At 50.4% G+C, this 14,655-nt stretch overlaps 1 long non-coding RNA gene across 1 annotated transcript; it reads left to right on the top strand.

Moving 5' to 3' along the window:
- On the top strand, positions 1–5,762 carry LOC107182584. Its single transcript, XR_001513298.1, has 2 exons — positions 1–85; positions 3,816–5,762. It is a non-coding gene; the product is annotated as an uncharacterized LOC107182584 (long non-coding RNA).
- The last annotated feature ends 8,893 nt before the right edge of the window (positions 5,763–14,655 follow it).

Below are 14,655 nucleotides of genomic sequence, written 5' to 3'. Positions count from 1 at the left end.
TGGACACTGGCAGGAAGGCCACGGAGACGCCAGCGCCACGATGGCAGGGCCCGCGTGACCACCGCGGCGAGGCCGGGACCCACGGGTGAGCCACCACGGGGTGTCCGTGGGCGTCTGCGAGGGCTGTGTGGGTGGCAGAGCTGCATGGAGCGGGTGTGCAGGCCTCTGAAGTGGGAAGGGACCCGGAGAGTGAGACGCAGAGTCTGGGGCGAGACAACCCAGGTTCCCTCGGTCCCAGGCCCTTTCCTCTGACAGCCTGGAACCTGATTCTGTCCGTAGCACCAGCCGGTTGGCTCATTTCTATGGGAAGAGAAAACACTCGGACTAAAGCGCTGCCAGAGCGCAGCTGTACATCTGCTGTTATGATGTCTGCCATGGAAATAGCCCGGAGCCCTGGTTCCTGCGTGACGTGGGGCGTCCTGGGGTTATATCAGAGCTGACTGTCCCTGGAGGGCGGGCCTCTCACAGCCTGGAGGCCTTGATCAGCGATGCTGGGAGGAGGCCCTACCGGGCCTTGTGGCAGTTAGGCGTTCATTTCGTGGACAGATCTCTCTTTGTCCAGATATGTTTCACATTGTTTGAGAGCTTTGTCGCTGGGGCAGCTCAGTGTACAAGGAGCTTTGGTTGGTGAACTGGGCGCTGGACTAGGTTGTCTCTGTGCCTTTGAGCTCTGCGTGGCCCCAACTCTATAGCTCCTGTGCCTCTGAGGGCCATACCGGAGGTTGCTTCTTGCCCTATGACAGCGGATTGATCTCGGTTCTCCGCTGAGGAGCTAAGGAGTGCTGGCCCCCACTGTCACCTGTACCCCCTTCCTGGCACTTGTGGGGGCATTTCCAGGGACAGAGAAGGGAGAGGAGGCTGCACTTTTTCAGGGTTCTCTTATGAGAACCAAGAATTTAAAGATTACAGTATCTTCTCTATCCTTCAATGACAACTTGGTATAATTTTTAAAATCATGTGATGGAAGTATTTTGTTTGCCCTCGACATAAACTAATTGAAGACACAGTGTCAGTGTTTAGGCTGTTGAGGGAGGCGCCACAGACTTGTGTGTCACAGCTCACCTGTGTGTGAGAATGGAAGCGACAGCTGGTAAGGCCCCTGAGGGGCCATAGTCCTAGTTCAGGTGTGAAAGTTAACAAGGAGAGAGGAGGTCATTGTCTGTTTTGGACCTGGAGGGATCATGACCTAAATTCCTTCTTATAATTTATTGAAGATTAATTGCCACTAGCATAAGCCCCCAGTGGATGTAAATGGGTAGTCAACATTTAAGTACAGAAAGGATTTACTTGTGTTTTTCATAGATTCTCTTCTTGGCAATGAGATGAGATGCGGGCACTGTGGGTATCTTGGTGTGGAGGGTGCAAGTTTTAGGGGCTCTGGTGGTCCCAGAGGGATATGGTCAGGTGCACAGAGCCCTGACCTGGGGCCTGGGAGGCATGTCTTCTGTCAGTCACCACCCTGCACTTAGGGCATCCATTGTCCATAAAAGGAAGGAAGAGGGAGGGTCTCCGACTGCACGTTGTGATCTGTATAGTCAGGTATCTGTGTATCCGGGTTTCCTGACTGGAACCCAGAAAAGGAAAAGAAAGCAGCACTACCTATTGGAAATGTAACGTGTACGTTTATAAGTAGGTCCCTCCTGTGCTTTAGGCACAGATGGCAGGTGCACTGGAGGGTAAATGTGCTGAGAACAAGCAATGCACAGACAAACCCAAATAAAACTCAACAACAGGAACATAAAAGACTCATCTCCGATCCCTCCAAACCCAGACCCATCCAGGCCCAGGGCTCCAATGTCAAAGCAGCATCCTGAGCAGAATTGGGGTGCAGCCCATGAAGGAACCTTCCCAAGGCCCTGAGGTTAGGGTTGAGCCTAGGAAAGTGTAAGAAGTGTGGTCAGCCTGACATGGGAGCCGTTGATGTCAAGGCAGAGAGAACAGACAGAAACTGCGGAGAGTGAAGCTATGCAGAACAGCGGTTCATGGGGTCGGCCTCTGCCTCTCTCTCCATCCTGGGGGGAGCTGGGGGGGCGGGCAGTGTCCCCTCCCGTCTGAGCAGAGAAAGGGAGAGTCACCGAGCCAGCCCAACTTTCTCTGCCTCAGCAGCCACCAGCACTGCATATATTTGCTTCACACGTTTACTCCCCTGGACCCAGGACAGGGCTGGAGTCCTGGGAACTTTACCCCAGGAGACCCACGCCTGGCTAGTTGGAGGGTTGGGAGGAGGAAATGAGTGTCTGGCTGTCCAGCTCCTTGGGACTGAGGCAACATCTGCTTCTGATCACAGCCCCCTGGTTGGACCCCTGTAGACTCCCGTGAAGAAGGTCCAGTGGAGAGAGCTGAGCACAGAGCAGCCTCCACCCCTTTCTCGGCTGAGGGTCCTCTGGCAGCCAACCTGTCCTCATGGGGTTACTTGTTTGAGATGAATGCAAGCTGAAATTTTTCTCTAGTTTATCAGCACATTTGTGTTGGAATTCATACAAATTTATTACAGGATTTCACGAAAAATTCAGAAAATCAGTTGGTTTGCTTTCTAACTGAAAATAAAAACAAATATATTTTACATGGCGGTTTTTGTCCCATTGGTAGGTAGAGGTATTATTAGCAATTAAAATTAAAATATACTATCCAGATTAAAGAACAAATTCATAAGGTTATTACCCCCATGGAGTAAAAATGTTTACTTGTCAAAATGGAGAGTTCAGAGCTGGGGAATGACTCAGAACGTGCAGTGACCCCATGGGGATCGTGAGCAACAGGCAGCTACACGTGGGTGATTTTGTGTTCCATTTCCCAGCGTATAATTCATGAGAATTGCTTCTCTGTCTGCGGGTGTTTAGTCATCTTCCTGTCCTTCAAGTTGCTGCAAAGGCAGGGCTGCTGAAATTTCAGTCTCTCTGCTGTGTGGCTTTGGATATATGTTACTGGTTTTAATATTGTTATAAGAGAATGGTAACTTGTCCTTTGGGATAAACATTGTTTAATTTTAAGGCAAAATCTCAGGTATTCCCCAGCTCTCTTCACATCATTCTTCAGTAAAAAACCCTGGAGGAGCAAACACACACACTCCTGCGTCCTGCTCCTTTCTCTGCTGACCCACCACGGGGTGGGACCCTAGCTGGGTCCCTCGCTGAGCATTTTACGTGAACAGCATTGAGTAGCCTTTGAGGCACCCCTTCCTGTCTCAGGTCAGCCCTGGGCCTTTTTAGGGAGATTTGTTTGGAAAGGGTGGGGTTTGTTTGCCTGCAGGTATGTATCTGGGCTGCCTGCCTTGTTTTCTGTTCTGTCCTTCAACTCTGTGACAGTACATACTGGCTTTACCAACATTCAGACATTTCCTTTACTGCCTGTGAACAGTTGGAGGGAAACTGATTTCAAAAATCCAGGAAAAGGCTACAAGAAGATGGATATTTATCTGACAGAGAGAGACCAGATGGCTCTTTACTAAGGCTGCCAACTTCATTTCAAAATTTAAAATGCAAAAAGGAAATGTATGAATTTTTCAATTGAATGTATTGGGGTGACATTGGTCAATAGGATCACATAGGTCTCAGGTATGCATTTCTATGGTACAAGATGATGCAGCAAATATCACAGAACCAAGGTCTGCGGGGAGCCTGGGGCGTATAATGTGTGGCCCTGCAGCCTCAGCCTGGACTGGAGTTGATTGACAGCTTTCCTTATTCCTCAGGGGGGAGCCTTCCCAACAGTGGGGCTCCTTGAAATATGTCTTGGGTGATTGGAGGCCCCAGGGCCATGATCACTGCCAGGTCTGGTCCAGTGCACCCAAGTGACCACACGGTTGTTTTTTCCAGGAATAAAGAGCTCCACTGAAGAAGCTTATGGAACTCCCGAAGGTTGGAGATGTTGCGGAGAAGTTGGGGCCGTGGAACTTAGAAATCAAGAATTAGCCGAGTGACACACCGTAACCCCCTACAGATGCTTCCTTGTTTCAGGTGGACCCACCCTGGCCTCCAGAGGAAATATTTTCAGGGCATCTTTTTTGACTGGTTTGCTAAGAGGCACTGTGATACCTTTTAATAATGTCTACATTAATTTAAAAAGGCAAAGGTGTGAAAACCAAGCATGCCATGGTATCAACTGCTTTCAGTCCTCTGAATCAAAGTTCTGGAACCCCAAGATGGTGTTCTCTATCCCTGGGGCTCGCACCTGCATGCACACTTCTCAGCATCACGCACTGTGCACCCGGCACTGGTGGCTGCTTTGATGACTCAGCACGTTTCCAGTCACTGGAGGGCTCCTCTGTTACTCCACTTACGCCATTCCCCCTGGGTGGCAAACAAGCGCAAATACCATGAAACGATAAGTGGGAGCTGAAATACTGCTGAAGTCCTTTTCTTGTACGGGGACCGTTTTGGAGAGGCAGGTCCTGTCATCAGCGTTCCGGCTCCCAGCTGTGCGGAATCTCCAGGAAGGAGCCGGGGTCTGGGCTCTGCAGCTCAGGCCCCGCCCTGACCTGTGTCATCTGTGCCCAGAAGCGGCACCAGTTCAGCTCTGTGCAAAGGGCATGTTTGCCAGGAGGGGCAGCCTCCGGGTGGCTGGGAGCCCAGGGTCAGATCCTTGTTGATATGGAGTTGGTGTGACCAGATGCTGAGCCGGCTCACAGCATCCAGAGTAAAGAAAACAGCCTTCAGATTCAGAACCTTATGAGAGAAACTGAGTCCATGACGACAGCCCAAAGAACACTGTCACCGGACAAGTCTCTCAAAGCTTTCGGTGTTTTATCAAATGTCCCTCTTCAAGAACAACTTTATTGGAGAGAAGAATGTGGAGGGGAGAGAAATGATTTTTTCAATGGTAAAATAGTTCAATGTAAAATAGTTCTAACCAGTTCACATTGGTATATTGTGTATTCATTTAGTATGATATTCTATTTTTGTAACTGTTTTACTAGAAGAGTAGGTCTTTGACTTAAATATTTATTTTTACACAGTTATCAAGTCTTCAAATAGTTTTATTCACGTCACATAATTTTAGTTTTACCAGAATAATACCACATCCTGTTCTCCTACTTTCTCCTGCTTCTCTTTTCGTATTTGCTGTCTAATTGCATTTCAATTTTTGACTGTGAGCAGTGCTCTCTGCTCTGCAGAGTGCTCTGAGCGGACAGCTGTTTGCACACAGCCCAGGTCTGTGCGTTGGAGGCTGTGCAGGCGGACAATGGGCCTTTCTCAGTTTGGATCCGTCGAAAGACAGTGAATCCCTCCGTCACTCCTATGAAATGCTGCTGTTCCCGGGGCTGCACTTTGTTAAACACAACAGTGTCAGGGATGAGAGTTTTTGAGGGGTCTTCTGCACCCCATCCCATCTGCTCTTTTGCAGCTGTCCCAGGAATTTTATGCAAAAGCTTTTAAGTAAAATTGCTTTGTGCCTTTATACACTCAGAGTGGGATGAACTGAAACTAAGGTCAAATTTATGTTAGTGGTGCAGCTTCATCTTCCGTAGAATAGATGAAAAATATTTTTAAAAAAATTGGTTTTTGTTTTAAAACTACCAAGATCTTCCAGAAGCATTTGCACTTGGGTGGGGACACGGTGGGGGGGTGGGAGAGGGTGCGGGGGAGGAAAGGATCCCTCAGAGTGAATTCTGGAGGAGATGTCAGATGCGTGAGGATCAGGCAGAGTGTGTGCTGGGGGCTGAGAAGCCCTTTCCTAACCCGGAATTTGCTGAGCGATTTTGAGGAAACCAAATTGTTCACCTCAATCTGAGTGAATAGAAAGCTTGTAATTGCTTTTAAAAAGAAGGAGCGGCAGTTACTGTGGCAGCTCAGTTTCATTTGTTCATGGAAGAACGGGATATAGAATGACCTTGTTAAACACAACAGAGGAAGAGCTACAGGCGACGTGAGGCCTGTGGCCTGTCTGGTCTCACTAATAGGTGGTGCAGGCTCCCAGCAGATGGGAGGGTCCGTGTGTGAGTGGGATGTCTCCTTGTTCCAAACATTGGTTCCTAGTCTGTAAACTGGTCACTGGTCCTGGAGTGACAGGAAGGCTATACTGAACACTGCCCTTTTCTGTAGGTGAGTGTCGAGTGTGGTTGTAGTGGGGCCGGTGGTGCCATAAAGCATCAGACCACATGGTTACTGCAGTTTCTAAATAGTTTTTCCTACATGCTACTTGCAAAGGGAGTGCAGTAGTGTATATTCTGTATTAAAGACAAAGTATTTTTTATCTTTTATTATTAATTTACTAGAGGCCAGGTGCACAAAAATTTGTGCACTCGGGAGGGCCCCTCAGCTCGGCCTGTGCCCTCTCGCAGTCTGGGACCCCTCGGGGGATGACCACCTGCTGGCTTAGGCCCGCTCCCTGGGGGATTGGGCCTACGCTGGCAGTCAGACATCCCTGTGGCAGCCTTGGAGCCCTTGGGGGATGTCCACTTGCCAGCGGGGAGCAGGCCTAGCTGCAGTCGGACATCCTTAGCACTGCTGAGAAGGGGGAGGAGGCTCCCACCACCACTGCTGTCCTGGCAGCCCTCAGCCTGGCTTGTGGCTGAGTAGAGCTCCCCCTGTGGGAGCATACTGACCACCAGGGGGCAGCTCCTGCATTGAGCGTCTGCCCCCTGGTGGTCAGTGTGTGTCATAGTGACCAGTGATTCCCAGTGGCTCTGCTGTTAGGGTCAATTTGCATATTACCCTTTTATTATATAGGATGAACGTGAAATTCTAGAAACAATCATCTGCTGGATTAAACCCACTCCCTGGGGGATTGGGCCTAAGCTGGCAGTCAGACATCCCTGTGGCAGCCTTGGAGCCCTTGGGGGATGTCCACTTGCCAGCGGGGCGCAGGCCTAGCTGCAGTCGGACATCCTTAGCACTGCTGAGAAGGGGGAAGAGGCTCCCACCACCACTGCTGTCCTGGCAGCCCTCAGCCTGGCTTGTGGCTGAGTAGAGCTCCCCCTGTGGGAGCATACTGACCACCAGGGGGCAGCTCCTGCATTGAGTGTCTGCCCCCTGGTGGTCAGTGTGTGTCATAGTGACCAGTGATTCCCAGTGGCTCTGCTGTTAGGGTCAATTTGCATATTACCCTTTTATTATATAGGATGAACGTGAAATTCTAGAAACAATCAGCAAGCGTCTGCCCGTGATCACTTTCTATCTCTTTCTTTTCCTTCCTTTCTTCCTGACTTTAACTCATCACATCACCAGTACAAATGAGGAGAGAAGTGAGTCCCATGGCATCAGAGGGCCCCCGTCAGCGATTTCCAACCCGTGTGCCACAAGAATTTGTAAAACGTACACTAATACCTGACTCTTTACTCAGGAGCACTGGCCTCTTTTCCTTAGATTGTGAGAAAATAAAACAACAACAGCCAACACAACAATAGCCATTCCCAATTCGCTGAGCAACTTTGAGAAAAGTAGGAATGAATTGAATGAATCAAAATAATACCTTTTTTTTTTTCAGATCGGCCAGAAATATGTATATTGGGGTGCGCAGCACTTTGCTAATTAGTTTATGTGCCGTGAAATGAAAATAGGTAAACATCGCTGCTCTAGGTCTTCCTGAAGATGGAATGCAGTAAAAAGAGTTTTGAATACTTAGGACATTATTTTTCTTTCAGTGTTTCATCAATCTTTTGCTTGAAAATGTTTTTTCTCTGTTTTAATAATACCATCATTGGAGAATGAGCACAGATAACACAGCCAGCACTGTTTGTAACCTTTTGCATAACTTAACTCATGACTGAAGTTTGTTCTTGGTGGCTGCCTGGTTTTGAGCTGCTGGGATTGGGCATTAAACCCGTCAATCAGGGTGCTGACTGGGGCGTAGCTTATGCCCAAACCTATACAAGCATCCAAAGATAGGCATTCTCAAGGAGAATAAGTAGATTACTCTATTTCCATGAAGACCATGGTCAAGTCCCGGGTGCTGCAAAGCTCCTGTTTTCCTGTGTGGACCCCATGGGAAGTGTGGGGGCCCAGGTGTGGCTGAATGCAGTTGTCTTTTCTGTCTTCGGGTAAAGAAGTTCTTACCTTTCAGTTACCAATTTGGAAAATTCAATAACATAAGAAGCAGTGAGGTGATCTACAGTGGCTTGGTGTGGGAATTTTGCTTGCATTTTTTAAAAACATTTTTTAAATTGACTTCAGAGAGGAAGGGAGAGGGAGGGAGGGAGAGAAACATCAATTATGAGAATCATTGATTGGCTGCCTCCTGCACGCCCGCTATTGGGGATGGAGCCCACAACCCAGGCATGTGCCCTTGGCTGGAATCGAACCTGGGACCCTTCAGTCCACAGGCCAGTGCTCTATCCACTGAGCAACACCAGCTAGGGCTGCTTGCATTTTTTAGTGATGAAATAAATAGACCTACATTCTAGTTCAGTGTTCCAGGTTAGAAATATCAAATAAGAAGGACATTGAGTTCATGGCTAGAAGCTTAAACTCTGGTTGCAGAAGCAGTAGGGAGCCCCTGATGGGCCAGAACACGAAATTACAGCATCTCCTCCCCCATCTTGCTGTCCACCTGGTGGTCTTGCAGCAACCGTGACTTCAGTCAAGGACAAGCCTTCACTGCGGAGCTGGGGTCTGCACGGGGCACCAGGCATCCACAGCTGCCTGCCATGAAGAGTTCATGTTCTAACAGGAGGATCAAATAGTCTGTCAGAATGGATGGATGGATGGATGGATGGAGAGATAATAAATTGTTGACAAGGAAATAGATGACAGAGATGAGGGAGGCCAATCTGTCTGAACCATAAATGGAAACCCAAATCCAAATTATTTAAAAAGAAACAACATGCAAATTATAAACAGCATATTTTTTACTGAGAGGTTTACTTTAATCCCTAGAGAGCCTTTACCTGGCAGTTTAAAGCTTTGAGGTCTAAAGAGAATGAAAAGCAGAACATATTACAAATGGGCTTCAGGATCGGGCCTCCTCTGGTCAGAGGTTGTTGTGAGGGATCGCCTGCTTCCCTAGGCTTTCAGAAGTCCCTTGTCAAACTCATGGAAAGAGTAAAAGAGTAGCAAATAAGCAGTCAGCCCAGAGCAGGCCAGGCTGGTGCACGGGCCGCGGTTCCCCGAGTGACCCCTGGAGTGACTCTATGACACGCCTGGAGGTGAGCAGCAGGGCTCAGGCTGGGACAAGTCAGGATGACGTGATCAGGATTTGAGGACTGTGTTTGCTAAGCTGCTTGGCAAGTCAGAATTGCAGCATCCAGAGTTCTAAACGAGGCGTGTACCCAGAGTGCCAGGGACGTGTTCTCACAGGGTTTTCCTTGCAGGTGGTGAGGTGCCAAAGAGAGAATGTCCTTGTGGGCATCTATTGGGATGGGTAGAGACCCACTCAGCAAGGACCACAGAAGGTGAGGCTGGAAGTGATGTCGGAAACCATGTGGCTCCCCCACCAAAGCCCCCAAGTCTTGAGGAGGAAGAACAAAGCTGGAGGTATCACACTCCCTGATATCCAAGTATGCTGACAAACTCTCAGAATCCAAACAGTAAAATACAGGTCCAAAAAGCAGATAGGTGGACCAGTGGAACAGAACAGAGAGCCCAGAAATGAACCCACACCCATGTGGTCAATCTGAGACAGAAATGGCAGGAGCACTCAATGGGGGAAAGATAGGCCCCTCAATAAATGGTGTTGGGGAAACTGGAGCAGTTGCATGTAAACAAAATGAAGCTAACCACTTTCTCACACTGTGTACAAAAATAAACTCAGAATGGATTGAGGGGCTGAGGTGTGGAGACACAGAGCAGCTGCCTGGTCAAAACCTAATGTGTCAGAGAAAGAAGAGTTTGAACCCAAATCTGCCTGGTCCCAAAGGCCACTCTGTCTCTCTCTGCACAGGCTGGTTTTCAAGAAATGAATGCCACCCAGCACGTGTAAGGATTTACTAACCTACCAAGTGCATAGATCGGTTCAATGGGTCAGAACCTCACCAGATTCGCATACAACTGCTCAGTGCCCCAGTGACTCCCCTGATGGGTGACCTGGGCCAGGTTGGGCTGCCTCGGGGTGCCGATACTGCCCCAACATCCACACCGAGAAACCTCAGAGCAGCAAATGCTCACATTACAGAAAAGGCTCTCATGTTTAGGTTTCTGTAGATAATCCTATATAATAAAGAGTTAGTATGCAAATTAGCCATCACACCCTCACAAGATGGCTGCCTATGACCAGGCGACAGGGGGGTTAGTGAAGGATGACCAAACGACTGAACAGAAGTCTGCATGGGGCAACCAGGCCAGCAGGGGGGCAGTTGGGGGTGACCAGGCCAGCATGGGGGCAGTTGGGGGCAACCAGGCTGGCAAGGGGGGGCAGTTAAGGGCAATCAGGCCAGCACGCAGAGGCAATGAGGGGCGGTCAGGCTGGCAGGGCGTGGGGCAATTAGGGGCGACTAGGCAGGCCGACAGGTAAGCGACTAGGAGCCAGTGGTCCAGGATTGTGAGGGGGTTGTTCGACTGCCGGTTTAGGCCTGATCCTGATTGCGCCTAAACCAGCAGTCGGACATCCCTCGAGGGGTCCTGGATTGGAGGGTGCAGGCTGGGCTGAGGGGACCACCCCTCCCCCCCGCCCTGCATGGGTTTTGTGCACCAGGCCTCTAGTGTTATATAAGGCGACGTGTGTTTAAAAAATGAGAATAAAGAGAAAAATCAGAGAGGGAACAAACAAGATTTGTCAGAGGAGCACAGAGCAGTACTGAGTAGGCTCTGGCCTGGGTGAGGCCAGTGCAACTCCAAGGTTCTGGGCCCCAGGTGAGCACAGCCTCCAGGTGAGCCTCAGCCCCCAGGTGAGCATGGACCCCAGGGCCGGAGAACCTTGGACCTTCAAGGTCACCTCAGGGATGTCTGGCAGAATACGATCTTTTCCGTGGCTCGGCACTCACTTTAGGTGAATGGGAAGTGGCCACAGTTAAAAAGAACAGGACTTCTTCAGAAAGTCTGACACATTGTTTGGTTTGTGATTTTTTTCAGCAATAGTTAATAAAAGGCCAAGATGTACATGTTCCAAACACTTCCTTGCTGCCCACACCTAATCTCAGGGCTACACACCTGTTACTGTGTTATGGGCGAGAAGACACATTGAGCCAATGTCAACACTTCTGTCGGGCAGGCAGGGGCAGGGCAGCATAACTCACCCTGTGTGCTGGCTCGGGCTGGGAGGAGGGAGGCCTGGGAGGTCACAGTCCAGCTCCACTCGGGATGCACCTCACACCAGCCCTGTTCCCGGGACCTTCTCATCTGGTCGGCCGTCTGCAGTGTCGGGGGCCCTGCCACACAGCCCACTCCAAGCAAGAATGTTTCCTAACAAAAATGCACCTGCAACAGAGATGAGACTCCAGCCTCCGAGAAGGGTGTGTGTGTGCACACAGTGCACCGCAGCGCCCACACCCCAGGAGGAGGCCCCACACCCCAGGAGGAGGATCCAGAGCCCAGGGTCTTGCAGTGGGCCGTGTTCCGGTGCCGCCCGGCTGCACCGGGTTTGTCTAAAACCCAGTGCTTCACAGGAGGTGGAAAGTCTGTTCCTGCTCCAGCACCTCCTCTTGTCTGATCAGGCAGCCCTGCAGTGGTTCTCAACCTTCTGGCCCTTTAATACAGATCCTCATGTTGTGACCCAACCATAAAATTATTTTCTTTGCTACTTCATAACTGTAATGTTTCTACTGTTGTGCATTGTAATGTATTTTATCTGATATGCAGGATGGTCTCAGGCAACCCCTGTGAAAGGGTTGTTCGACTGCCAAAGGGGTTGCGACCCACCGGTTGAGAACCGCTGCCTTAGAGCATTTGAGCACGAAACCTCTCAGAAGCACAGCTACTAATGAGCACAAGAGGTACAGTCACCTTTGTGACTGGGCCCTGCTGGCTGGTTTGGAAAACCCCTCACTTGTGAGGCAGGTATGCCGCCTGCACCCAACCCTGGGCATAGGCTTCCTGATGGGACCGCGGTGGCACCGAATCCGTCCCTCTCGAGGTGAGGTTCAGGATCTGCAGGGACACGAGAGAGCACACGTGTCATTTATGCTCAAGGCCAGAGCGTCTCCTGCACTGAGTGCTCTGTCACATGCCAGGGAGTGAAGGCCAAAGACCGGCTTGGGTTCAGGGCCTGGAACGATGTCACCGGGAGAGGACTCTGTGGGGCTTTCATTCTAGAGATGGAGAGACCTGGGAGCTGGGAGAGAGTCAGTTCCCCAGGAGCACAGAGCTATGCCAGCACCGAGCTCCTGCAGGGTGACTTGTCACCGTCGGAGTGCCTTGTCTTCTCTCTGGAGCTGAGAAACAGGATCGGCATCTGCTTCGGAAACAGCTGAAATGATGGTCTGTCAGTGTGAGCCTCTGTTTCAGAAAACCTCTGTATTAAAGAGAGTGACTCACAATCTATCTGTTTTCCTTCCGCTTAGGTCTGTGCAGTAGAAGCGCACAGGTCAAAGAGCATCGACAGAACGATGGGAGGGCGTCAGGGCCACATCCACACCCTCAGTTTACAGGGGACGAAGCTGAGGTGCAGAGAGTAAGTGGCTTTCTCAGCTGCCCCACGGCTGCAGCAGCTGCCACCAGCCTCCAAGGCCACACTCAGAGCAGGTGCACATCACAGGCCTCTCGGCTGGTTTCCACGACTGGGACCAGCTAAGAAGGTAGCAGTAACAGTTCTTTCAGTCACTTAATGAGAACTTTATGATTCAGCACAAAAGAAGTTATCTGTAGGTCTCAGGGCAACAAAACACTGTAACTAATCGTTTAAAAATGCCACAGAATGGATTATATCAAAAATAAAAAAAAAATGCAGGGACTGTTTTCAGAAGCGAGTTCCTGGTTAATGTGTAGCTCCTGGATCCCAAGGTCACACCACAGTGTGGGTTGTGAATGGTCTTAGCTTTCATTCTCAGGAGACACTTCCTACACCCATTGTTCCTCCCTCCCTTTGTCAAACCAAACACATGCCTGGGCTCTCACGCAAGGTGCACCCTCTGCCTGGACCCTTGGCCCACCTCCTGCCTCCTCAAGTCCCTCCATATGTCAGTGACCCCCCCTTGTCAGTGTCTGTAGCCTTTTTCTAGGCGGACGTAGCTTCCCAGGAACGTGTGTCCCCAGGAATATTGTGGAAGTCACCCTCCCTGAACCACTTCCCTCTCATTAATGGCCTCTCTCCATGTAATAATGATAGAGAGAGGGAAACTGTCCGTGAAGACATCCAGGCGAGGGGAGCAGCATGTATGGAACCCGTGTGATGAAAATAATTTCATGTGTAAAACATGAAAAACTACATGTAACCAAAACACAGGGAATGGTGGATAGGAGAAAAACACAGTTGTGGGAAATGGACTAGAGGCAAATTGTGTGTTGCAGGGTCAGGACCTGATAAAGAGTATGGGTTTTTAAAAAAATCTTAAATCCATTAGGAAAATCATTTAAAATGTAAGGAATTAGATGACACCATCAAATTCCACTTCATTTCAAAAGACCACTGCAGTTTTGGATGCAGAATGGGCTGGAGGATAGTGGCTTGGGTCCCAGGTTGGGGTGACAGCTTGTGCACCTGCAGCTCCTGCAAGGTGAGCCAAGTCAGCAGACCCTCAGAGAGTCTGGATGAAGAGGAGAGGGCTGGGGAGGGGCGAGGTCCCTCAGGAGGCGGGGAGAGGCCCACGACCTACAGGAAGTGGCAGTGATACCCCTGGACGGGGAGGGACCAGCAGGAAGGCACTGCGAGACCGAGGTGCACAGCAAGCCAACAGCACAGATGTTTTGTTTTCATTTTTCCCTTGGTGGGGACAGGTGTGTATTCTTTCAAATGTGCTCAGCAAAATTAGGACTGAAAGTGTCAGATTTGACAAGTTGTGACCATTTTTTAGGTAGAGAATCTGTAGTTTTGCTAGGTTTTGGTTTTGGTTTGATTTTGGACAAAGGCAAACCAAGCTGGTGTTTGAGAGTGAATTGGAAAGGGAGTCTTGGGACCAGGTGCACTTGGAGGAGGCCAGGTGATACCTGGGAAGGAGAGATGGGGTGGGTGAGCTGGCCTCGACGGGAAGACACAGGCCTGGTCGCTGCTGAGGGGTGACCTGGCAGTGGAGGAGCGCGGACCCAGGATGTGCAAGGTGGGCCCCAGCACAGGGGAAGCGCGGACAGACATCTGTGCAGGCCCTGCCTGGGTCCCTCTGGTGTGAGGCAGGGACCACTGCCTATGGCCACGTCACACCTTTGTCCCACAGCTGGTGATGGGTCACAGCATTGTTCTCCGTGGACACCCCAGATCTCCTCCGTGGACACCCCGACTTCCGTGCCAGCTCATTTTACTGTAGGTCTTCCGCCTCACGGGCGCCTGATGAATGTTTATGTTTGAAAGACAGATGCGATGTTTCCGCCGAAGTGGACAGACTCTGTGACAGGTTCCGCTGGACAAAGAGTCCCAGAGATACTTGCTTTCGTCAAAGGCGCAGCGTGGACAGAACGCACTTCTCCGTGGGCACCGGTTCCTAGAATCAGAGCATTGGCTCCACACGGGACTTAAAGGCCCCTCCGCCCGATGCCTGCGTGTGCAGCTGGGTCCCTGGGAACCAGAGAGACCACGCGGCTCCCTGAGGCGAGTCCCCAGCAGGTGCTGGCGAGTGACAGAGCGAGAGCTCCCCGGGCCAGAGCTGCACCCCGTGCGCTTTTCCTTGCAGTTGGTCAGCGGAGACGCATCTGACAG

The sequence above is a fragment of the Myotis davidii genome, unplaced genomic scaffold (assembly GCF_000327345.1).
Source record: "Myotis davidii unplaced genomic scaffold, ASM32734v1 scaffold1395, whole genome shotgun sequence".
In the NCBI taxonomy this organism is placed as follows: domain Eukaryota; kingdom Metazoa; phylum Chordata; class Mammalia; order Chiroptera; family Vespertilionidae; genus Myotis; species Myotis davidii.
Note: the sequence above shows the minus strand (reverse complement) of the source record. Positions and strands in the feature narration are given on the sequence as shown.